The 24,007-nt window shown below is 39.7% G+C and overlaps 1 long non-coding RNA gene and 1 pseudogene across 1 annotated transcript in view; one reads left to right on the top strand and one right to left on the bottom strand.

Moving 5' to 3' along the window:
* Positions 1 to 945, bottom strand: part of LOC145717665 (splicing factor 3A subunit 2 pseudogene) — a 4,441-nt pseudogene extending 3,496 nt beyond the window's left edge.
* Positions 1 to 24,007, top strand: part of LOC145717661 (uncharacterized) — a 205,490-nt gene that overhangs the window by 16,256 nt on the left and 165,227 nt on the right. The gene's annotated exons all lie outside the window — the stretch shown is intronic.

Below are 24,007 nucleotides of genomic sequence, written 5' to 3'. Positions count from 1 at the left end.
GTGGACACCGGGAGCTGGCGGGGGCAGCTGGGGAGGGCCCGGAGGCCCTGAGGGTGCAGGCCCACTGGGCGGCATGGGTGGCAGAGGCAGGCCTCCCGGTGGTGGCGGGGGCAAAGACTCTGGCAGAGGCGGCCGGGGCGGCAGACCATTCATCAGGGGGGGCGGGGGTCTCTTCACCCCAGGAGGCCCAGCAGGGAGGCTCGGCGGGGCTGGTGGCTTCTCCATCTTGAAGTGAAACTGCAGGAAAAACTGCTTGGTTTCCCGATTCCAGTGAGTCCAGAACTTGCCTTCGGCCTTATCGATCTCCCTGCTGGGCACCTTGAAGGCGATGGTCTCGTAGGGCTCGGCGGCCATGAGCAGGTACTGCCAGCGCCGGTCGGGGGGCTCGATCCTCTGCTCGTAGGCGGACATGAAGCGGTGGCGGGGCATGATGCCCTCGGCGATCTCAGGGTAGTCAATCTGGAAGAGGAGGCTCTGCTGGCCCATCTCTGTGTCCCTCTGCTTGGTCACTTTGTAGCCTGGGCGGCCAATCTTCACAAACTTCTTCACCTCCACCTTGACCTTTTCTGGCGCCGGCTGGGCGGGGGCCTCCTTGGCCTCCTTGGCGGCTCGCCGGGCCAAGTTGGTCTGATGCTTCTTCCCTTGGGTATGTGCCAGGTAGCTCCCCTCATTGTTGTGCAGGGTCAGACACAGCTTGCGCTCGTACGAGCCCAGATGGTTCTTCATGAAATACGGGTCCTTGTTGATGTCGATGGTCTCCAGGGCCAGCTGCCGGAGGCGCTCCCTGCGGTCTCGGTTGCTCTCCGAGGAGGAGGCTACGCCTCCGCTCCCGGTCTTACCCCCGGGGCGATGCTGGAAGTCCATGGTGAGGGCGTTGGGGCTTTACCACACTGGTAGAGCGACCCCGCGCTCCTGCTCACTCCGCGCCCGCCGCGGCCACGAATACGTTATCTGGAATTGTTTTTAAAAACAAGTGATTTTTCTATGTTCTGGGATTTGAAAGTGTTTCTACAGAGTGATATCCTGTTTTCTTTGGCAGACTTTTGGAGTTTCAGTAATCCTAGATCAGCTTGTATGCTAATTAAGCATCTTGGATTTCCCACACTACTCTGGAAGTGTAAATTTGGACCTTGCATCTATCTATGTCATAGATATAGGAATGATATTACCTGGAAATTATTTTTTCTCCTTGTCACTCTTAGTTCAGAGTAAATGGCATGCTTCCATGATACTTCTCTTGGCTGAGGATGGGGTAGGGTCTCTTTTTAGTCTACTTACCATGGACTAGGGAGCCCTTGGAAGCCTTAGGGTTTCATGTAAAGGAGCAAATTCCAGCCCCCTGCTTCAAGTGATCTTAAGGCCATACCTTCTATCCCCATGTGCCCTTAAAGCCCATTCTGGTATCTGAAAGTTACTGTCAATTCAAAGCCGAGCTTTGAGAGTCCTCTGTGTTTGGTGCTTGGGCATTTCCATCTTTGTTTTGAGTTTCATTTTGTGTTAAACCATTTAAATTGTATTTCATTCATTGTTTTGTTCATTTACTTGACACAAATTTATTGAACACTTTCTTTGTATTCAGGCAGTATTCTACACACTGGGGATGCATAAGTTGTGAGGAGAAGAGTGACATGATCATACCAACATTTAAAAAGGATTAAGTCCAGCTGCTTATTAGACTACAGGAAAGCAAAACTAAACGCAGGAAGAGGTATGGGCTATTATAATAAGTCAGGCAGGAGATGATGGTGGCTTGCCAGAGTAGCAAGAAGAAGAGACATGGTCAGATTCTGATTATAGTTTTAAGGAAGAGCCAACATGATTTGTTGATGAGTTTTGGAATGGGATGTGAGAGAGAGGAGTCAGAGAACTTCCAAGTTTCTGACTAGGGTCCCAGAAAAAATTGATTGCTAACCAAAAGAAGACTGCAGGAAGAGCAGGTGGGGAGTGGTGGAAAATAAGGAATTCAGTCTTGAACATGTTAAGTTTCAGGTGTTTATGACACATCCAAGTAGACATAATGAGTAGGCCACTGAATATACAAGAGGGGGGAGAAGAGGTTGAAATGAGAGCTATAAATTTGGAGAATACATATGTAGAGATGGAATTCCAATTCCTGAGATGAGAAATGGTATAGCTGAAGAAAAAACAATCCAAGGACTGACCTACTGGAAACTCCAGTGTTAAGAGGTGTTTGTAGTGGGGTAGGAGAGTTTTATCTGCTTTAGTGTCGTATGTCATGAGTCCTCAGCACATTTGAATTCATATTTTTTACCCCTAATTATTTTATGGAAAAAAATTTGATGCTCTATTTATAACAAAAATTTTCCATTTGATTGCTAAATACTGAATTTATATCCTGAGACGTTTACAAAAGGATGTATTCTATAGTTTTCTGGTAGATTCCTTAGGATTTTACATACATGATTAAACTGATGACAAGTAAGGGCTTTTTTTTTTTTTTTTTTTAGTAAAGGCAGTTTTACTTCTTTTCTAATTTGTATGTGTTTCCTTGCCTTATTGCACTGGCTCGGATCTCCACTACAATGTTGAATAGAAAAGGTAAAAGTGGATGTCCTTGCTTATTCCTGATTTGGGGGGAAATGTTAAGTCTTTCATCAGTATGTGAGGCTTTCATAAATGTCCTTTATCAGACTGAGGAAATTTCTTTGTATTCCTAATTTGCTGAAGCTGTTTTTCACGAATGGATATTGAATTTGGTCAAGTGCTTTTTCTGCATCTATTGAAATGATCATATGTTTTTTCCCCCTTTTATTCCATGAGTAAAAGTGAATGCAGTGGATTACATTGACTGATTTTTGAAAGATAAGCCAAACTGCCTCCTTAAAAAAACCCATTGGTTATGATTATTATCCCTTATATATATTGCTGAATTTGATTTGCTAATATATTGTTAAAGATCTCTGTATCTACATTTATGAGAGATATTGGTCTGTAATTTTATTTTTCTGTAATGTCTTTGATTTTGATATAACAGTAGTGCTGACCTCATAAAGTGAATTTGGAAATTGCTTCTTCTGTTTTCTGAAAGAGTTTGTGTGATTTCTTCCTTTAAAAAATCGGGGGTTTTGGTTTTCTTTGAGGAATAGTTTTAAAATACAGATTCAATTTCTTTAATTAATTAAGGTCTATTCAGATTTTCTGTTTCTTCTTTTGATACTTTTGGTACTTTGTGTCTTTCAAAGAAATTTTTTTTTCAAAGCTCTCAAATTTATTGGTATAATCTTATGCATTTTATTACTTTGTTATCTTTTTAATAACTTTGGATCTGGCAATATCTCCTATTTTATTCCTGATATTGGTAATTTGTATTTTCTCTCTTTATTTCTTGATCAGCCTAGCTAGAGGCTTATTACTTTTATTAATCTTTTCAAAAAATTAGTTTTTTGTTTCATTGATTTTTTTTTTCCTGTTGTCTGTTTGCTATTTCATTGATTTCTGCTCTTATTTTTGTTATTTCCTTTTACTTTGGATTCATTTGTTCCTCTATTTCTATTTCTAGCTTCTTAAGTTAAAAACTTAGATAATTTATTTTAAGGCTTCTTTTCTGATATAAGCATTTTTTTTAAAGATTTATTTATTTATTTGACAGACAGAGACACAGCAAGAGAGGGAACATAAGCAGGGGGAGTGGGAGAGGAAGAAGCAGACTTCCCAATGAGCAGGGAGCCCAATGCGGGGCTTGATCCCAGGATTCTGGGATCATGACCTGAGCCCAAGGCAGACGCTTAACGACTGAGCCACCCAGGTGCACCTGATATAAGCATTTTAAGTTATAAAATTTCCTTTAAGCACTGCTTTAGCTCCATCCCACAAATTTTGGTATATTTTCATTATAATTCAGTTTGAAATATTTTCTAATTTCTCTTGTGATTTCTTATTTGACTCATAGGTTACTTAAAAATGTGTTTAATTTCTAAATATTTTGGAATTTTCCATATGTCTTCTTGTTATTTATTTATTTTAAAGATTTATTTATTTTTTAAAGATTTTATTTATTTATTAGAGAGAGAGCATGAGTGAGAGAGTGAGAGAGCAAGAGCAGGGGGGAGGGGCAGAGGGAGAAGCCGACTCCCTGCTGAGCAGGGAGCCCGATGTGGGGCTTGATCCTAGGACCCAGGGATCATGACCTGAGCTGAAGGCAGATGCTTAACCGACTGAGCTACCCAGGCGTCCCTATTTTAAAGATTTATTTATGAGAGAGAGAGAGAGAGCAGGAGTGTGGGGAAGGGGCAGAGGGAGAGAATCTCCAAGCAGACTCCCTTCCAAGCATGGAGCCTACTGTGGGGCTTGATCCAATGATCCATGAGATCATGACCTGAGCTGAAACTAAGACTCAGATGCTCAACTGGCTGAGCCACCCAGGTGCCCCATTTTTTATTCATAATTAAGTTGTGGTCAGAGAATATATTCTGTACATTTTCAGTCTTTTTACACTTATTGAGACTTGATTCATGGCTAGTATTTAATCTACTTTGTTAATTTTCCATGTGCATTTGAAAAGAATGCATATTCTGTAGTTGTTTAGTGTAGTGTTCTATATTTATCAATTAGTTAAAGTTGGTTGAGAGGGGCGCCTGGGTGGTTCAGTTGGTTAAGTGTCTGCTTTCAACTCAGGTCATGATCCCAGGGTCCTGGGATCGAGCCCCACATTGGGCCCCCTGCTCAGCAGGGAGTCTGTTCTCCTTCTGCCTCTTTCCACACTTGTGCTCTCTCTCACTCTCTCTCTCTCAAATAAATAAAATCTGAAAAAAAAATAAAGTTGGTTGAGAGTATTCAGATTGTCCATATCCTTATTAATTTTATCTACTTGTTCTATCAGTTACTGAGAGAGGAAGTTTTAAACTTCTAACTGTAATTGGGGATTTGCCTATTTCTCCTTTCTGTCTGTCAGTTTTTGTTCTATGTGTTTTGAAGTTCTGTTGTTAGATGCATACTTGTTGAAGATAGTTTTGTCTTCTTGATTTTACTATACTATACCACTTCACGTATAAGACTTTTAAACCAGTATTTCTATTTCTCCCCCTACCCCTCATTTTGGGGCTATTTTTATTACTATACATTTTATTTTTATATATTCTATGTATTCCACAATATATTGTTGTTACTTTTGCTTTTAAAGGTCAAATAGCTTTTAAAGAAATTGAAAAACAAGAAAAGGGTTTTATGTTTATTCAAATATTTACCATTTCTGGTTATCTCCATTTTGTCTTTTAATTTTAAGTTTTCAACTGCAACTGTTTTCCTTCAGCTTGAAGAACCTTCTTTACTATTTCCAGAGGTCTCTGGCAACCATTACCTTAGCTTTTGTTTGAAAAAATACTGGTTTTGTCTTCCTTTATGGAAGATTTTTTTTGGGGTATTTAAAATGATATTTTCTAGGTTGAATTTTTTTTTTTAAGATTTTATTCATTTATTTGCCAGAGAGAGAGAGAGAGCATAAGCAGGGGGAGCAGCAGACAGAGGGAGAACCAGGCTCCCTGCTGAGCAGGGAGCCCGATGTGGGACTTGATCCCAGGACCCCGGGATCATGACCTGAGCGGGAGGCAAATGCTTAACTGATTGAGCCACCCAGGGGTCCCCTAGGTTGAGTTTTTTTTTTTAAAGATTTTATTTATTTATTTGACAGAGAGAGAGAGACACTGCGAGAGAGGGAACATAAGCAGGGGGAGTGGGAGAGAGAGAAGCAGGCTTCCCATGGAGCAGGGAGCCCGATGCAGGGCTTGATCCCAGGACCCTGGGATCATGACCTGAGTGGAAGGCAGACGCTTAACAACTGAGCCACTCAGGTGCCCCATAGGCTGAATTTTTAAAAACACTTTAAATATGTCATTTATTGTCTTCCTGCTTAGCATTGTTTTTGATGACAAGTAGGTGATAGTTCTTTTTTTTCTCTGTCCATCCTGACTCTTTTTCTCTGGGAGCTCTTAAGATTTTCTCGTATTGGCTTTCAGCAATTTGATTATAGTAATACTTTGCATTGTTTTCTTTGTGTTTTTCATACTAAGGGTTTATGGATCTTCTTGTATCTTGGGTTTATAGTTTCAGAAAATATGGAAAAATTTCCACTACTACTACTACTTCTTATTCCTTCTCCTCTTCCTCCTCCTCCTCCTTCTTTTTTTTTTTATACATTTCTTTTTTTTTTTTTTTAAAGATTTTTATTTATTTATTGAGAGAGAGAATGACAGAGAGACAGCATGAGACGGGGGAGGGTCAGAGGGAGAAGCAGACTCCCTGCTGAGCAGGGAGCCCGATGTGGGACTCCATCCCAGGACTCCAGGATCATGACCTGAGCCGAAGGCAGTTGCTTAACCAACTGAGCCACCCAGGCGCCCTCTTTTTTTTTTTTTTAGAGAGAGAGAGAGAGTGAGAGCATGAGTGGGGGGAGGGGCAGAAGGAGAGGGAGAGAGAGAATCTCAAGCAGACTCCACACTGAGCCCAGAGCCCAACATGGGGCTTGATCTTACGACCCCGAGACTATGACCTGAGCGAAATCAAGAGTTGGACACTCAACCGACTGAGCCACTCAGGTGCCCCAGCACTATTACTTCTATATTTTTTCTGTTATATTCTCCTTTCCAACTACACACATGTCAAACATGTGATAATATCAGAGGCTGTATAAACTTTTTTTTTTTTTTTTTGGTTTTCTTTATTTCTCTGTGCTTCAATTTGGATAGTTTCTGCTGCTTTGTCTTTAAGTTTACTGATCCTCTCTTCTGCAGTAGCCCCTCAGATATTGTATTTTTCATCTATGGATGTTCCATTTGGAACATTTTAATTTTTATCTTCATTGTGTTGAAGATTTCCTTAAATATTTGAACATATTTATAATATTTCTTTTAAAATTTTTGTTTTCTTATTTCATCCTCTATAATTTGTGGGTCTGTTTGTATTGACTGATTTTTCTCCTGGTTATAGGTAACCGTTTCCTGCTTCTTTGCATGTCTAGTAATTTTTTATTTAATGCTAGATGATGTAGCCATCACTTTGTTTAGTGTTTGGATTTTGTTTGGTTTTTTAAAATTTTATGTTGAAATTGTGTTTTGGAAGTTGATTGACTCATCTATGGATTAACTTCATCTTATTGAACTTTGTTTTTAAACTTTGTTAAGATGACGGGTGCCTGGGTGGCTCAGTCTGTTAAACATCTGCCTTCAGCTCAGGTCATGATCCCAGGGTCCTGGGCTCAAGTCCTGCATTGGGCTCCCTGCTCAGCAGGCAGTCTGCTTCTCCCTCTCCCTTTGCCTGCTGTGCCCCCTGCTTGTGCTCTCTCTCTCTCTGTCAAATAATTAAACAATATTTTTAAAAAATTTTGTTAAGATGAGTCTATTGAACCTTGTTTTTAAACTTTGTAAAGTTACTAGGGCCAGTTTAGCCCACTTCCTACTTATCTGTGGCTTTCTGGTATTTCTGTTCCATGCCCAAAGTTTTCAGTGAGGTCACTTCCCTCTAGCTGTTTGGTATTGAAACATCAAACACTCAAATACTGTGAGGTCCAGTGGTCTTTGGCTTATAGCTGTTCTTTCCCAAGAACTTATGCATTGCCTTGCTTTGTGGTGTCTCACTGTATGTCTACATGGCTTGCAATTCAGCCAAAACCTCAAGGGGACCACTATGCAGGTATCTGGATGGAGCTCTCTGTATAACTCCCACTTCTCTGGTACTTCTCCCCACAAATTCCAGCTACCTCATACTTTCAAAACTCTGATATCTTGGGTGCCTGGGTGGCACAGATGGTTAAGTGTCAGCCTTTGGCTCAGATCATGATCCAGGGATCCTGGGATCGAGTCCTGCATCAGGCTCCCTGCTCCTTGGGGAGCCTGCTTCTCCCTCTGCCTCTGCCTCTCTCTCTCTCTCATGAATAAATAAATAAAATCTTAAAAAAACAAAAAAACTCTGATATCTTTCTTTTCAGCTCAGTAAGTTTGCTCTAAGCTTTTAGGGATCTCCCTACTTGTGCCGTGGTCTTGGTAAATGCATCCAGGCAGAAATCAGGGTAATTGTAAGTGTCACATTGTTTGTTTCACTTCTCTCTAGGGTCACAGTCTTGTGCCGCCTATTGTTCAGTGTCGTTGGTTTATACATTTGGTACAATTTTTTAGTTGTTTGCATTGGTAGGGCACATCTAGTTACTCTATCATCTCTGGGTGTGGAATTCCCGTTTTGCTTTTTTTATTGTAAAAAAAATTAAATCATTTAATCAAAGAATTTGGTGTTTTAAAGACTCTTATGGGGAATTTTTATTGTTAAATGAGTTTTCTTAGAAAGGTTTCCTTTTATGCATGGATAGGAAAAATATTAAAATGAGTATAATATTTTGGTATAATCTAGAGCTTATTCCTTATAGAAATTATCCCTTTTGTATATATTTGTTTGTATGTGTATGTATTCATAGATGTGTGCCCTACATATGCTGTACAACGTATGTGTTGTGTGCATGCAAATGTATTTAAATGTATATGTTTGAAACACACACACACAGAGTCTATTGGTGGGAGTTAGAAACTCTCAAGAACCTGAAATGCCACTGCACTGGGTTGAATTGTGTTCCCCAAAACAATATGTTTGTCCTGACCCCTAGTAGCTGTGAATGTGACCTTATTTAAATATCAGGTCTTTGAAGATAGAATCAAGTTAAGATGATGAGGTCATACTGGATTTAAGGAGGGGCCCTGATCTAATGGCTGGTGTTCTTATAAGAGGGGAATCTGGACAAAGGGAGACAGAAACAGAGGGAAAGCAGCCAGGCAGGGACGGGAGTCATGCAGCCAGCAGCCAAGGACCACCAAAGATTACCAGCCACCATCGGAACCTAGAAACGGCAAAGAAAGACCCTTCTCTAGAGACTTTGGTGGGAGTATGGCCCTGATGACACCTTGAATTTGAACTTCCAGTCCCCAGAACTATGAGAGAATAGGCTTTTGGTTTATTTGGTTTAAGCTACCCAGTTGGTGGTACTTTGTTACAGCAGCCCTAGGATATTAATATAGCCAACTTATGTAGCTTCTTGGCAGCCATGCCAAAGACATTCAAGTAGAGAAAACAAGTGCGCAAGGGGATATAAATCCAGGGAACTTAGGGGACAGGTCAGGACAAGTGATATACATTGGTAATGTCATGTTTCTTTTATTAGATTGTGTTTCTTATTTATTTGTAGGAACACTTTATAGATGCTGGATAGCTCAGTTTACATTGTGTCCAAACTTGGGTAACCAGTTTGTGCAAAAACACTCTTCCCTAGTGATTGGTCTAGCAGAGTTAATTAAGAACATGGCTTCTGAAGTCAGAATTCCTGGGTGTTAATGCCACTTCTCATTTTCTTGCTGTATGATCTTGGAAAAATTATTAACCTCTATATGTGTCATTTTCCTCCTCTATAAAATAGGGATATACCAGGGTGCCTGGGTGGCTCAGTTGTTAAGCGTCTGCCTTCGGCTCAGGTCATGGTCTCAGGGTCCTGGGATCAAGCCCCACATCGGGCTCCCTGCTCAGCAGGGAGTCTGCTTCTCCCTCTCCCACTCCCCGTGCTTTTGTTCCCTCTCTCGCTGTGTCTCTCTCTGTCAAATAAATAAATAAAATCTTTAAAATAAATAAATAAATAAAATAGGGATATACCTACCTGGTGGAGTTTGGGATGATTAAATGGGATAATTCTGGTAAAGTACTTGTTAGTGTCTGGTATATATTAAATATTCAATAAATATTAGCTATAATTAACATTATTATAATTTCTCTTGCAAATTTACGTCAAAAATTCCTCTGGTTGATATTTTTATTTATTTCAAATAAGCATTTTGTTAAACATTTATTATGAAGTTCTAAATATAAAATGAGTAGAATACAGGAACGTAGTTGCTTCAAAATAGTGATATTTAGGTAAATGTTTTTTTCTAATAAGTATTACAATACCTACAAATTCTAAGTCTCAGATCTGACAAATTAAAAATTGTAGCCATTTGAGATTATATATATGTATCCAGCCTGAGATGGAGACATTCTAAACTCAATTTATGTGAGAAAACGTAAACATTATTTCCCTTAAACATTATTTAAGATAACCTCTTTCAGAGTTTGTTTTTAACTCAATGGTAACATAGTGTTACTTGTATTTAATTACTCTTTTGAGTTTTTCTGCTAAGATTGCACATGTAATTCTTTTTTTTTTTTTTTAAAGATTTTATTTATTTATTTGGGAAAGAGAGAATGAGAGACAGAGAGTATGAGAGGGAGGAGGGTCAGAGGGAGAAGCAGACTCCCTGCCGAGCAGGGAGCCCGATGTGGAACTCGATCCCGGGACTCCAGGATCATGACCTGAGCCGAAGGCAGTCGCCCAACCAACTGAGCCATCCAGGCGCCCCTGCACATGTAATTCTTGTATGTATAACCATTAAAACTACCTTCCCAAATTATTTCGTTTAAATGCTACTAAAGCAGGATAAAAGATTCAATGTGCAGATAGTGACTGCCAGCTTCTTTTGCTAAGGTTGCTGTTTGTTTTGCATAAATATTGTCTCACATTTTAAAAGTCTTCTATAATATATGGTATATATAATATATGGTATATATAATACTCCTGTTTTTATTTTTCCTACCAAAATTAATAGAGTTTTCCTGTGAAAAAAATCTTTGGTTTATTTCCAAAAAACCCCTTCCCAGCAGAAACTCTTAAAATACTTTTTTTTTCTTCTCAAAGAGAGTTGAATATAGTTCCTGGAGAAAAAAATTCTCTTCTATGAATTGGCTAAGATAGCTCGTAATAACATTACTTGGTATTTTTTTCAGGTGCAGTAGGGAAGGTGTCCACAATATATTGCGGTGAAATCCTGTGGGATTTTGTGTTCAGATTTTTGCAAGCCAGAAACAAGTCCCTGAAGGTAGTGATTCTTATGTTTAAGAAAGGCTTTTTCTTTTTTCTTTTTGTATTATATTAACAAATATAGAATGACCTCAACACCAGAGGGCAGTATTTTATAGTAGTTGCCAAAACGTCCTCCTAGCATGTGTAAGTCTGATGGATTAAAAAAGATGTCTTATGTATATTTAGTGTTTCCCCGCATGTTGCGTATAATGCACCTGCTCCTGGTAATCGTAATGAATCTAGAATTTCATAAACCACCGGCTTTTTTTTTAAATCATTTTGTTTTGTGGAGTTAAACCTTCCTGAGTTAACTTTCACACTAAGTGGTGCTGGTCCTTAGTCTGGCTGGCAGGGACGAGTGGCTTTCACAGAGCCCCACAGGCCCAGGCCCAGGCCCAGAGGAGGCCCTGCCCTGTTCCAAAGTATAAGTCAGACTCGTGCGCAGCCAGCAGACTCGGTTTGGCTTCTGAGATGGTCAGATCTTGGGAGTTTTGTTCCGAAAGAGTATCCTGGTCTTAGAAGAAAATGGTTTTTTTTCTCCAGAAGCTTTTATCAAATAATTTAATATGCCTTTACATGCACATTTATACCTTTTGCAGTTTAAAAACAACAAACAATAGTGAGGACATTTCATATTCTGCATTTGGTTCTCTCTTTTTGTTTGCTAGCTTCCACTCAATGTAATATAATAATATAATAATATTGTACATCACCACAGTGCAATAATATAATATTGAATATTTTATTTATTTTTCCTTTTTTCAAAGATTTTAATTAATTAATTAATTTATTTATTTATAAAGATTTTATTTATTTATTTGACAGAGAGAGAGACAGCGAGAGCAGGAACACAAACAGGGGGAGTGGGAGAGGGACAAGCAGGCTTCCCGCGGAGCAGGGAGCCCGATGCGGGGCTCAATCCCAGGACCCTGGGATCATGACCTGAGCCAAAGGCAGACGCTTAACAACCGAGCCACCCAGGCACCCCAAAGATTTTATTTATTTATTTGACAGAGAGGTAGCGAGAGCGGGAACACAAGCAGGATGAGTGGGAGAGGGAGAAACAGGCTTCCCACGGAGCAGGGAGTCCGATGTGGGACTCGATCCCAGGACCCTGGGATCATGACCCGAGGCTGAAGGCAAACCTTTATGACTGAGCCACCCAGGCGCCCCTACATAGAACCTTTTAAGTTACTTTCTTACTCTTTTGGTATCCTTGTTAAAACAGAAAGGCATATTTATATTGACTAGGTAATTCCTATTTTCTCCCCTTAAAAAAAGTTTTGCCTTGCTTGCTACACATCTAATACATATTCATTATAGAAAATAAATATGGCAAAGGAAGAAAGTAAAAAATACTTGTCATCTCACTTCATAAATAAGATTTTGTTATATATACTCTCTGCTTTTTTTCTATTTATTTATTTATTTTTAAAGATTTTATTTAGAGAGAGTGTGAGCGGGGGAAAGGGCAGAAGGAGACAGAGAGAGAGAGTGAGAGAAGCAGACTCCCTGCTGAGTGTGGAGCCAGATGCGGGGCTTGATCCCATGACGCTGAGATCATGACCTGAGCAGAAATTGAGAGTTGGACACTTAACCGACTGCACCACCCAGGCGCCCCCCCAATTTTTTTCTTTTTCAAAAAATATAGTGGAAGCATATTGTACATGCTATTTTATAATTTGTGTTTTTCACATAACAATGTACTGAGCATTTTGTCACATTGCAAAACATCACTTTTAAGGACTACTTAGTATTTTATAGTATGAATAAATATGGTTCATTTTATCAGTATACCCTCCTACCAGCAGTACATAAGAGAGTCTGGGTTATTATATTCTTGCCTACTGTGTGTATTATTATTATTATTATTATTATCAAAAAATCCCCAAATTTGCTAATCTGCTGCATTCATTTAGCACGTGTACATTGATTGCTGATTGCATCTCAGGCATTATTCTCAGTGCTTGGGATAGATTAATGAAAAAGAACAATCCCTGACCTCATGAGACTTATATTCTACTGGAAGAGACAAACAAGTAATAAATACAGTAAGTGAGTAAATCATTTAGTGTTTTAGAAAAAATATTATTTATTTATTTAAAAATTTATTGATTTATTTAAAAAATATTATTTAGGTTTTAGAAAAAAGCCAGAGCAGGTTAAGGGGGCAGGAGTAGTTTAGTTACAGTAGTCAAGATAAGCTTAATTGAGAAGGTGACAGCCTAAAACTTGATGTAAATGACAGGTATTTTAATTTGCACTATTATTATTACCAAGGCTCAACACTCTTTTATGTGTCTATTCTTACATGCATTATCTGTTCATATCCTATGCCCATTTTTTTTTCTGATTGGGATGTTAGGTTTTTTGTTTTGATTTTTAAAAAACTTTTCATTTGGAAATAATTTCACACTTACAGAGAAGTTGCAAGTCTAGATCTAGTTTTGAACACCTGTATGCACTGTACCCAGCTTCACATATTATTAACATCTTCCCCATTTTTCTTTATTATCAATTCTGTATATATCTAATTTTTTTCTCCCAAACCATTTGAGAGTAAATTTGCACACATCATGGCCCTTTACCTCTCAATACTTTTGTATTTTTTACCTGAGAATAAGAATGTTCTTGTACATCACCACAGTGCAATGATCAACTTCAGTAAATTTGCATAATACTTGGCTCTAATCCACTGTTGGCATTGTGATTTTGTCAACTGACTCAATAATATCCTTTCTTTTTTTTTTTTGAAAGATTTTATTTATTTGAGAGAGAGAGAGAGAACAAGCAGGTTGAGGGTAGAGGGAGAGGGAGAAGCAGACTCCCTGCTGAGCAGGGAGTCCAATGTGGGGCTTGATCCCAGGACGCTGGGATCATGACTTGAGCCAAAGGCAGATGCTTAACCGACTGAGCCACCCAGGTGCCTCCCAATAATATCCTTCCTAATATTGTTTTTCCTCCATCAAGATCCCATCTAGATCAGATATTGCATTTAGTTGTCCTGTCTCTTTAGGCTCCTTTAATCTGGAATATTCCCACAGCTTTTGTCTTTTATGACATTGACATTTTAAAAAAATATTGTCTTTGTCCGTTCATGTTGCTATAACAAAAATACCACAGACCACAGTTCTTATAAGCAACACAAATTTATTTCTCACAGTTCTGGAGGCTGGCAATCCAAGGTCAGCATGCCAGCACGGTCAGGTTCTGGTGAAGACTGCACATTTTCCCTCTTATGCATTGCAGACTGCACATTTTCTCACTGGTCCTCATGTGGTAGAAGGGAGCTCTGTCAGCCTTCTTTTATATGAGCACTAATCCCATTCATAAGGGCTCAGCCCTCGACCTAATTACCTCCCAAAGGCCCCACCTCCTAATACCGTTGCCTCGGGGGTTAAGTTTCTAACATAGGAATTTTGCGGGGGACATAAACATTGAGATCATAGCAAATACGATCCCTCACTTTTTAAATTATAATGTTCCTCATTTTGGGGCATCTCTGATGTTTCTTCATGACTGGAATAGGAAATGAATCCTTGGCTGGAATACCATTTACATAGTATGTGTCCTGAGCATATCCATCTGGAGGTACTCGATATATATCTGCTCCGAAATAGAGATGTTAATTTTGATCATCTAATCAAGCTGTTGTCTTATTTCTCTACTAGAAAGTAACTGCTTTTCTCTTTAAAACTAATAAGCCATCTATGAAAACTATGCAAGTGTCCTGTTCCTCATCAAAACTTCCCCCTAGATTTAGCACCCAATGATGATCCTTGCCTAACCAATCTCTTTTATGGTTGTGAAATTATTTTCCAACTGTAGCATTCCCACCATATTTTCTAGTTGGTACTCAGCACCTACTATAAGCAAGAATCCTCCCTTCTTCCCTGTCTGTCTCTCCATCCTTCATCCAACTATCATCTATCTATCTATCGATCGATCTATCAATCTATCTAATCATCTGCCATCTATCATCCACATACACTCATAGATTTCTATTTTTCAGTGATTTGTAATTCATTTGCTTTTATTATTTTGGTGCTCAAATTGTTCCAGATTTGGATGTGGTAGTTCCTGTGCCTTTGTGAGCCTCTATCATTTTGGGAAAACATTTCCTTACTTTCTAATCTAACAAGATATTCCAGGCTCATCAAATACCTTCCCAGCCATAGGATTCATTCATTTCTCCAAGGATCCATGATTCTTCTTAACATAAAATTGTTTTAGTGACCTAAATAGGGACACATATACATTGCTCCTGGGGGTTTTGCTTTCAGGCCCTTTCAGTGGACGTTGCTAGGAGGTATGTGGATGTGTATTCACATATACATACATATATACATTTTATACTGATGTGCAAGACTTCTTTATGTATATTAGAGAATATGTTAGAATTTCATATATATTAAAAACACCTTCCTGGTTTATAATTTGCACTTCAATTTTTCTTGTTATTTTGTATGATTTTTTGAAGTTTTACTATCATTTCTTTTTTTAAATTTATGTTTTTGCCTTTGGTATTGATCTAAGATTCTACAAATATTCACATATTTTGGTCATTTTATTAAAAAAATTTAAACCTCTACAGGGTACCTGGGTGGCTCAGTCGGTTAAGTGTCTGACTCTTGATTTCAGCTCAGGTCATGATCTCAGGGTCCTGGGATTGAGCCCTGTGGCTGGATCCATGCTCAGTGGGGAGTTTGCTTGAGGATTCTCTCTCCCTCTCCCTCTGCCCCTCCCCCCATTTGCACTTTCTCTCTCTCTCTCTCTCAAATAAATAAATAAATAAATAAATCTTTAAAAAAAAATTTAAACCTCAGGGCACCTGGGTGGCTCAGTCATTAAGCGTCTGCCTTCGGCTTGGGTTATGATCCCAGGCTCCTGGGATCGAGCCCCGCGTCAGGCTCCCTGCTCAGTGGGGAGGCTGCTTCTCCCTCTCCCACTCCCCCTGCTTGTGTTCCCTTTCTCAGTCTCTCTGTCAAATAAATAAATAAAATCTTCAAAAAATAAAAAAAATAAAAAAATTTAAACCTCTAATTCACCTGTGATTCATTTTTGCGTGTTGTGTAACATAACAAATATTATCTTTCCCCAAATATTTAGCAGATTGTCTTAATAGCATTTATTAAATATTTTATGCTATTACTCCTTATTGGCAATGCCACTTTTATACTAGTTATTATATCTCATATTATATTTGGCAGTGTGACATTTATCATATGGTTTGTCTTTTAGATTTTAAAAAATTCTCTTCCATTGATCTGTTTGTTTTGTCTTGTGCCATGACTGCATTGTACTACATTTTCTAGCTTTACAGTTTTTTCTTTTTTTTTTTTTAAGGTTTTGTTTATTTATTTGACAGAGAGAAGCAGGCAGAGAGGGAGAGGGAGAAGCAGGTTCCCCACTGAGCAGGGAGCCCGATGTGGGGCTCGATTCCAGGACCTTGGGATCATGACCTGACTGAAGGCAGATGCTTAACCGACTGAGCCACCCAGGAGCCTCTAGCTTTACAGTTTTTTCATGTCTGCAAAGCAAAATTCGCATTCGCTCATTGTTTTTTTTTTTAAAAAGATTTATTTATTTATTTGAGAGAGTGAGAATGAGAGAGAGTACATGAGAGGGGGGAGGGTCAGAGGGAGAAGCAGGCTCCTCGCTGAGCAGGGAGCCCGATGTGGGACTCGATCCCGGGACTCCAGGATCATGACCTGAGCTGAAGGCAGTCGTCCAACCAACTGAGCCACCCAGGCGCCCTCGCTCATTGTTTTCATTGAGCCATTTGTCATGTTTGCTGAGTACTTGCTGTGTGCCAGGCTTTGTTATAGGCACTGACGATACGTTGCTGAGCAATATGGTGGCTCTCTCATCTGTCTTAGAGAAGCCTGCAGGCCAACAGGGGTAATGACAAAGTTACCCAATTGGTGGTACAACAAGGAGGAGCAGAGCACTATGGGACATGCCTATCCCCCTTCCTGCCTTTGTGCCTGGACACTCTGCCTTCCCTCCTATTATTGTGGTTGGACTTTCTGCTCCTGTCTGAGACCAACTGTCCACTGTCCACTGGATCCTTTCTCCTCTCACCTTCTCAAGGACTCGTGCTAGCAATTCTCTCCTTTCTTTCCTTCTCTACTGGATTAGTCCCATTGCGATGAGGGAAATCCTTTCCTTGTTTCATACTCTCCTCCAACTACCACCCATTTCTCTGCCTACCCTTATAGCCCAAATCTTTGAATTATCAATACTCACTGTTTCCAGTTCTCCTGTTCTCTCTTGAAGCCACCCCTGTCAGTTGTTCATGTCACCACTTCACCAATGCCTCTCATGCCAAAGTCACCTGTGACCTCCTTGTTGCTAAATCCATTGGTCCATTCACATCGTCACATTGCTTGACCTCCCAATGGCGTCTGACATGGCTGATTGCTTCCCTGATACCCCTTCACTGGCTTCTGGGACACCACTCTCTTGGTTTTCCTTCTGTCTTATTGGCCACTACTTCTCAGAGTCCTTTGCTGCTTTCACTTTATTTCCCCATCTCTAGATGCTGGAGTAACCCAGGAATTAGACTTTGCACCTGTTTTTTTTTTTTTTTTTTCTGTCTGCCCTCACTCCTTCGGTAATCGTATCTTGTCTCAAGGTTTCAAATATCAGCTCTGTAATGGAAACTCTAAATTTATGTCCCCAGGTAAGACTTCTCTGAATTCCAGACTTGCATATCTACTTACCTCTTTGCATCTAACTTACTACCAGCTAACATACCCCATTATTTGATTTTTTAATCTATTTGTGTATTTGCTTATTTCCTGCTAGCCTGAGGGTCCTGTGGGGCAGAGAAATTTTGTCCGTTTCTTCAAGGTTGTTAATATAGCTCCTGGAATGGTACGTAGTGCATAACAATTGCTCAATAAATATTTGTTGAATGAATGAATGGTCAAAATATTTGAATTGACATTTTTGAAGTTTCTCTAATTTCTTACAATGAAGACTTCAAAATCTTTTATTTTGAAAGGGGTAATCCCTTTTATTTTAAGCTATTGATTATTCTTTGATTTTTTTTTTTTTTTTTTTTTTGTTCATCTCTAGAGAGGGAACGATGTTGGGACAATGCTTAAATAAGAATAGGTTTGGTCAGTTATTATATCATGGGTGCCCAGTTCAAATATTTCATGTCAAGGTGAGAGGAGAAGAGAATAGTTGAGTTTGCAGAGGGTTTATTTTTCCAGACTTACAACTGCCTGTATAGAGGCGAAAGAGACCTCTAGAGGCAGCCAAGGGCAGGGAAATTCCCTGTGGTGCTAGAGTTTTCTTGTTTGTTTGTTTTTTTCTTTTGTTACTGTTTTGGAAGTACCAGCTGCAGGAATAACAAAAATGAGATCAGTAACAATTGCTAGCACTTACGAGTGCTTCACTGAGTGCCAGGCATGGTGGTAAGGCTTTATATCTATTCTCACACTAACGCCTTATCATTACCTTATGAGCCAAGTACTATTATGATGACAGCTTTATTTATTTATTTATTTATTATTCATTTAAGAGAGAGAGAGAGATCGAGTGAGCGAGAGCATGAGCAGGGGGGAGGGGCAGAGGGAGAGGGAGAGGCAGACTCCCTGCTCGGCAGGGTGCCTGACATGAGGCTTGATCCCGGGACCCTGGAACTGTGACCTGAGCTGAAGGCAGGTGCTTAACCGACTGAGCCACCCAGGCACCCAGTTCTACCACCTTTAAAGGGAGTATCATAGGGTGCCTGGGTGGCTCAGTCGGTTGAGTGTCTGCCTTTGGCTCAGGTCATGATCCTGGATTCCCAGGATCGAGTCCTGCATTGGGCTCCCTGCTCCCTGGGGAGTCTGCTTCTCCCTCTGACCCTCCCCCCTCTTGTGCTTTCTCTTTCTCTCTCACTCTCTTTCACTCAAATAAATAAATAAAATCTTAAAAAAAAAATAAAGGTGGTAGACTGAGACTTGGATAAATTAGGTAATGCAGTAGCCAGCCTCCAGTGGTCTCCAATGATTTCCACCTCCTGGTGATTATATGCTTGTATAGTTCCCTCTCACCAGTCCCCAGGGCTGACCTTTGGAACCAAAAACATACAGTAGAAGTGAGAGTATGTTCTTTTTTTTTTTTTTTTTTTTTTTAAGATTTATTTACTTATTTGAGAGAGAGAAAGAGCACGAGTGGGAGGAGCAGAGGGAGAGGGAGAGAATCTCAAGCAGACTCCATGCTGAGCACAGAGCCTGATGTGGGGCTCGATCTCATGACCATGAAATCACAACCTGAGCTGAAACCAAGTGTCAGTTGCCCAACTGACTGTGCCATTCAGGTGGCCCCCCTGAGCCCATGACTTCAAAGGGCATCTTTCCCTCATTCCCAGTATGGATTCATCTTTTACCTATTTTAAATTCCCTAAATTATTATTATTTTTTAACTTTTTAGTTATTTATTTATGTATAACTTCAGGTGTACAATATAATGATTCAGCAATTCTATATGTTATTTAGTACTCATCAAGACAAATGTACTTTTGGAGTGGAGGAGGTGGAGGGATGGGGTAACTGGGTGATGGACACTGGGGAGGGTATGTGTTGTAATGAGCACTGGGTATTATATAAGACTGATGAATCACAGACCTGTACCCCTGAAACAAATAATACATCATATATTAATTAATTGAATTTATATAAATTAAATAATCCTATGGATGGACACTTGGGCTGCCTCCATATCTTGGCTATTATAAATAATGCTGCAATAAACATAGGAGTGCATGAAAAGATGCTCAGTATCACTCATCATCAGGGAAATGCAAATCAAAACCATGAAATTACTGGATCTTTACCCAAAGGAAATGAAAACACTAATTTGAAAAGATCTATGCACCCCTGAATTATTTCTATAAGCATTTCTGGAGAGCACATTTAAGGTATGAATTGTGATGTCCAACTTAAACTGGAAGCCAAGACTTCCTTTTTAGATGAGGAGCTAGCCAACTGTTTTGTAAAGGACCACACGGTACACATTTTAGGCTTTGCAGGTATAATAGAGTTTTAAGAAATGCTGTCTTGATCTAGTTGGAGGCCCTGGCTAGGAGCTGGTTGGTTCTAATGCTTGAGCAGCTATTAAGTCCATGTCCCCAACTACCTCCCTCATTGGCTCTCACGCACTGGGCCACTGTATCCCCACCCAAGGGCAGCTCCAACGCCCCAGAGCCCCTGAGATGATTCACATCAGCCAATCTTAAGCCTGCCTACCTTTCCTCCTTCTTTCCTTTCCATGGAAACCAGGATAAAGGTGCTTGCTTATAGTTTCCCTCATCCCTCTGCCTTGTGATTGGCCCTAATGCTCCCCCTGCAAGGTGTGACGTGTTCCCCTACGCCCGTCCCCTCCACCCCAGAGAACTGTGAGTATCACGACTGTAAAACTCTTTCCAGTTTCTCTCTTGATCTGCATCTGGCCCCACCCTACCTCACCCAAGGTAGTATGGTTACAACAGCTACTCAGCTCTGTCAGTGTAGTGCCCAAACAGCCAGGACAATGTATGAAGGAGCGGGTGTGATTGTGTCCCAATAAAACTTTATTTATAAAAATAGGTGGTGGGCCAGGTTTGGCCCTTGGGCTATGATTTGCTGACCTCTGCTTTAGAACACCCTCACAGGTGTCAATTTTTCTGGTCAAGACCTAACACTAAAGAAAGCTTAATATATGTATAGTTAATTTGTAAACCTTTCCAAACTGTCAGTTAGTTGACATTGAAAGGCCTTGCAAAAGCTAGAGAGGAACTTTGTATTCTGTGAACTACTTCAGTTCTGGCGCCTGTCTGTGTTGTATTCTGTTATTCTAGTATGCTACTTAATACGATTTTTTTTTTTAAAGATTTTATTTATTTTTTGGAGAGCGAGCGAGAGAGAAACAGCATGAGAGGGGCGAGGGTCAGAGGGAGAAGCAGGCTCCCCACTGAGCCGGGAGCCCGATGTGGGACTCGATCCCAGGACCCTGGGATCATGACCTGAGCCGAAGGCAGATGCTTAACCATCTGAGCCACCCAGGCGCCCTCTACTTAATATGATTTTAGGAGGACACTAGTAAAAATAGCAATGCCACAGTAGAAATTGACTGCTGTGTCACTACGCATCTCTTAAGGACCATCTCCTCATTTTACAGATGAGAAAACTGAGGCTTGGAGAAGCCCAAGGAAATGCACCTGCAAAGTGCTAGAGACGGCAGTCAGTTTGGGGCGACTGACTTAAAAAAATCATGTTTTTAACCCAGTTATGCAATTACATTTCTGAGATTCCCTTTTCTCCTTTAAAGCATGTGAAAGCCATTAAAAAAAACGTCTAATGGCCCCAATAATGATTATTTAATACATTATTTCTTTCATTAAATAACTTTTAATTTTAGGTATCCCCAACAGGATAGACATACTTTTTTTTTTCATAATTGGATGTTGTACAAAGTGACAGGATTGATCCTCGCATTCATTTTAGTTCATAATAGAATATATTAGTTTAGTTGGAATTGTTAATTTTCCCTTGGGGAGAATCAAGTGCCCAAGGCACTGATTGATAAATCAATAAATCTTTAGTGAGTCTGGTAAATCAACTGTCACACATATGTCAACCTTTTCTCCAGAGTATAGATTTTACCCAGGGACAAGTGTGTTTATTCCTTTCCATTGTTTTCTCCCTCAAAACTGTATTATACTAGGGTGTTTAAACAAATCCCTAAGATTGCAAGCATTTCCCCTTCTTTTTCCTTTTAGAAAAAAATAGCAATAGGGATCCTGCGTTTTTCAGCTATTTTAGGGAAATAACTCAGTTGTTTGCATATTTGCATTGCAACCCCTAACCTCTCCTGAGGACAAATGGCTGTCTGACTATTAAGCCCACAGGCACAGAGCTGGGACTGTGGATTAAGCCTCTGAATGCTGACTAGTTTTCGGTTGCATTCCCAGCATGTGTGAAGAATGTGTTTGTAGCTGGGAGGCAAACAGAACATCCAAAGCCGAGCAAGAATTTTGAAAAATAGTTGTCTTAAGTATAAATTTATTTTGCTGTTAGTGTTTTATTTTTGCCCGTGTCCTTAATTCCTTATTTCTGGCTTCTTTTAAAATAGCTTTGTTTTTTGTTTGATATTCTCCCTTCCAAAGTTTTGGTCACTTGTTGTCCAATGCGGCAGTCTTGATTTTTAAACGTTCTTTGTTTCTTTGTCATTTAAATACCAAGCCACTGATGGGTGGCTCAGATATTCCCCCCGTGGTAGAGGAGGCCTGGTGCTTTCCGCACAAGATGTCTGTGTGGCCTTCTCTCGACACAAATAAGGGCCCAGTTGGAAGCATGGCAGGTCCTGGGAGGGAAGAGCTTAGGTTTGTAGCACATATAATAAGAACAGCACGGCTTTGGACTGTGGATTTATTTCTCCAACAGTTTAAGTTATTATTGTGCTTATGTTTAGGTAAAAAAAAAAAAAAAAGAGAGAGAGACCAAATGTGTTCTCTTAGCTGGCTCTTTATTCATTTAATCAAGAAGCTATATTGAAGAATGTGAGTTCTATTTGGGTAGAAAAACCAAACTAATTCGATGCATTGGCACATTGTCATAAAGGGTCCACCCGTAGTAATTTACTGAGAACCTCCTTTTTTGCCAGGCACTGGAGGTAGGGAAGGTGAGGCAGGATCCAAAGTGAAGCCAAATCCAGCCTCTGCCCTCAGGAGCTCGAGATACAAGACAGAATAAAGAGAACGCCAGAGAATTTAACCATCAGTGAAAGAATCCCGTCTGCGGGGTTATGGACAAGGTAGCATTGGAGATGAACCTTGAAGGATTAATGGCATTTTAACAGTGTCGTTACATTTACCCTGGTTATAAAAGCACAGGGGAGAGGGGAGAGAGGAAAGAGAGAGAGTGAGCGAGCACAAGCGAGCCCAGAGAGAGAGAGAGAGCACAAGCAAGCCCAAGAGAGAGGAGAGGGAGGGGGAGAGAAAGAGAGCCTGTCTGTGTGTGTCTGTCTGTCTCTGTGGGGAATAATTAGCTATTCACTTGAGCTGGCACAAGTTTGGGGAGCAATGGGAGATGATTTTCTAAAAATAATTTAAATTTAAGTCTCATAATTTATTAGGTCTTCAGGAGACTAGCAATGTGTATGTTCCTTTCATATGCAGTAAAATTAGATCCTTGTCTGTAGGGATGATGGTTAAATGTAAAGTTAATGCCAAATCCATTGTTAGCTATTTTGTAAATCGTAATGTGACTGACACATAATGAGTTCTATGTTGTAATTCTTAAAAATAGTTACAATAATGCTGCCCTCTAGGTCAATGTCATGGTGCCATGATATTCCATCACACAGCCTGTGCTTTCTAAATCTCTTTATTAATTATTTGCCGGTGCGTTTAAACTGAGAATTGATCCCTAGTGTAGGCCAAACGTCAGGATTAGCAGTAGGTAGTTTTAACTATCTCATGGTTTTTGAAATGCAGCTTCGATATACTGTTCAAATGAGCTCAAACATTTCACTTATAGAGTGAGGCATGGATAAGACGAAATTGCCTTTCTGCTAACAATATTCTGCTAATTGGGATTTTTTCTGTTATGTCACATTATTAGAAAATGCAACAAATCACATTGCATACTCTTATTTATTTTTTTTTGGTATGTTTTCAGGTGAAAAACTAGCATTACTTTGAACATATGCTTTGTAAACATTCTACTCTGTTGGCATGAGGGGCCAGGGAAAGATACTGAATGAGAGAAAGGTTTCAAAAACAAATGGGTTAAAATATTCTGTTTATAAATAAAATTGATTGGAATTTGAAGGCAATACCTTACGGGTTTGTAATTGACCAATATGATTTAGTAGTTTTCCTGAGAATTTATTAGTGACAGAACTATAGCATACCTCCAGAATTCATCATGGTGGTTCAGTAGACAAATGAATCACCGGGGAAATGTAAAGAGAAGCTTCCCAGCTCTAAACTGTTGACATTTTAATTCTATAACCCTGGGATGGGACCCATAAAAGCGCATTTTTTTTTAGAAGTATCTTTTTATTTATTTTTTTTATTATGTTATGTTAATCACCATACATTACATCATTAGTTTTAGATGAAGTGTTCCATGATTCATTGTTTGC

Source organism: Leptonychotes weddellii, chromosome 16, assembly GCF_054177405.1.
Source record: "Leptonychotes weddellii isolate Sample4059 chromosome 16, ASM5417740v2, whole genome shotgun sequence".
In the NCBI taxonomy this organism is placed as follows: Eukaryota; Metazoa; Chordata; class Mammalia; order Carnivora; family Phocidae; genus Leptonychotes; species Leptonychotes weddellii.
This window is presented reverse-complemented; position numbering and strand designations above follow the sequence as displayed.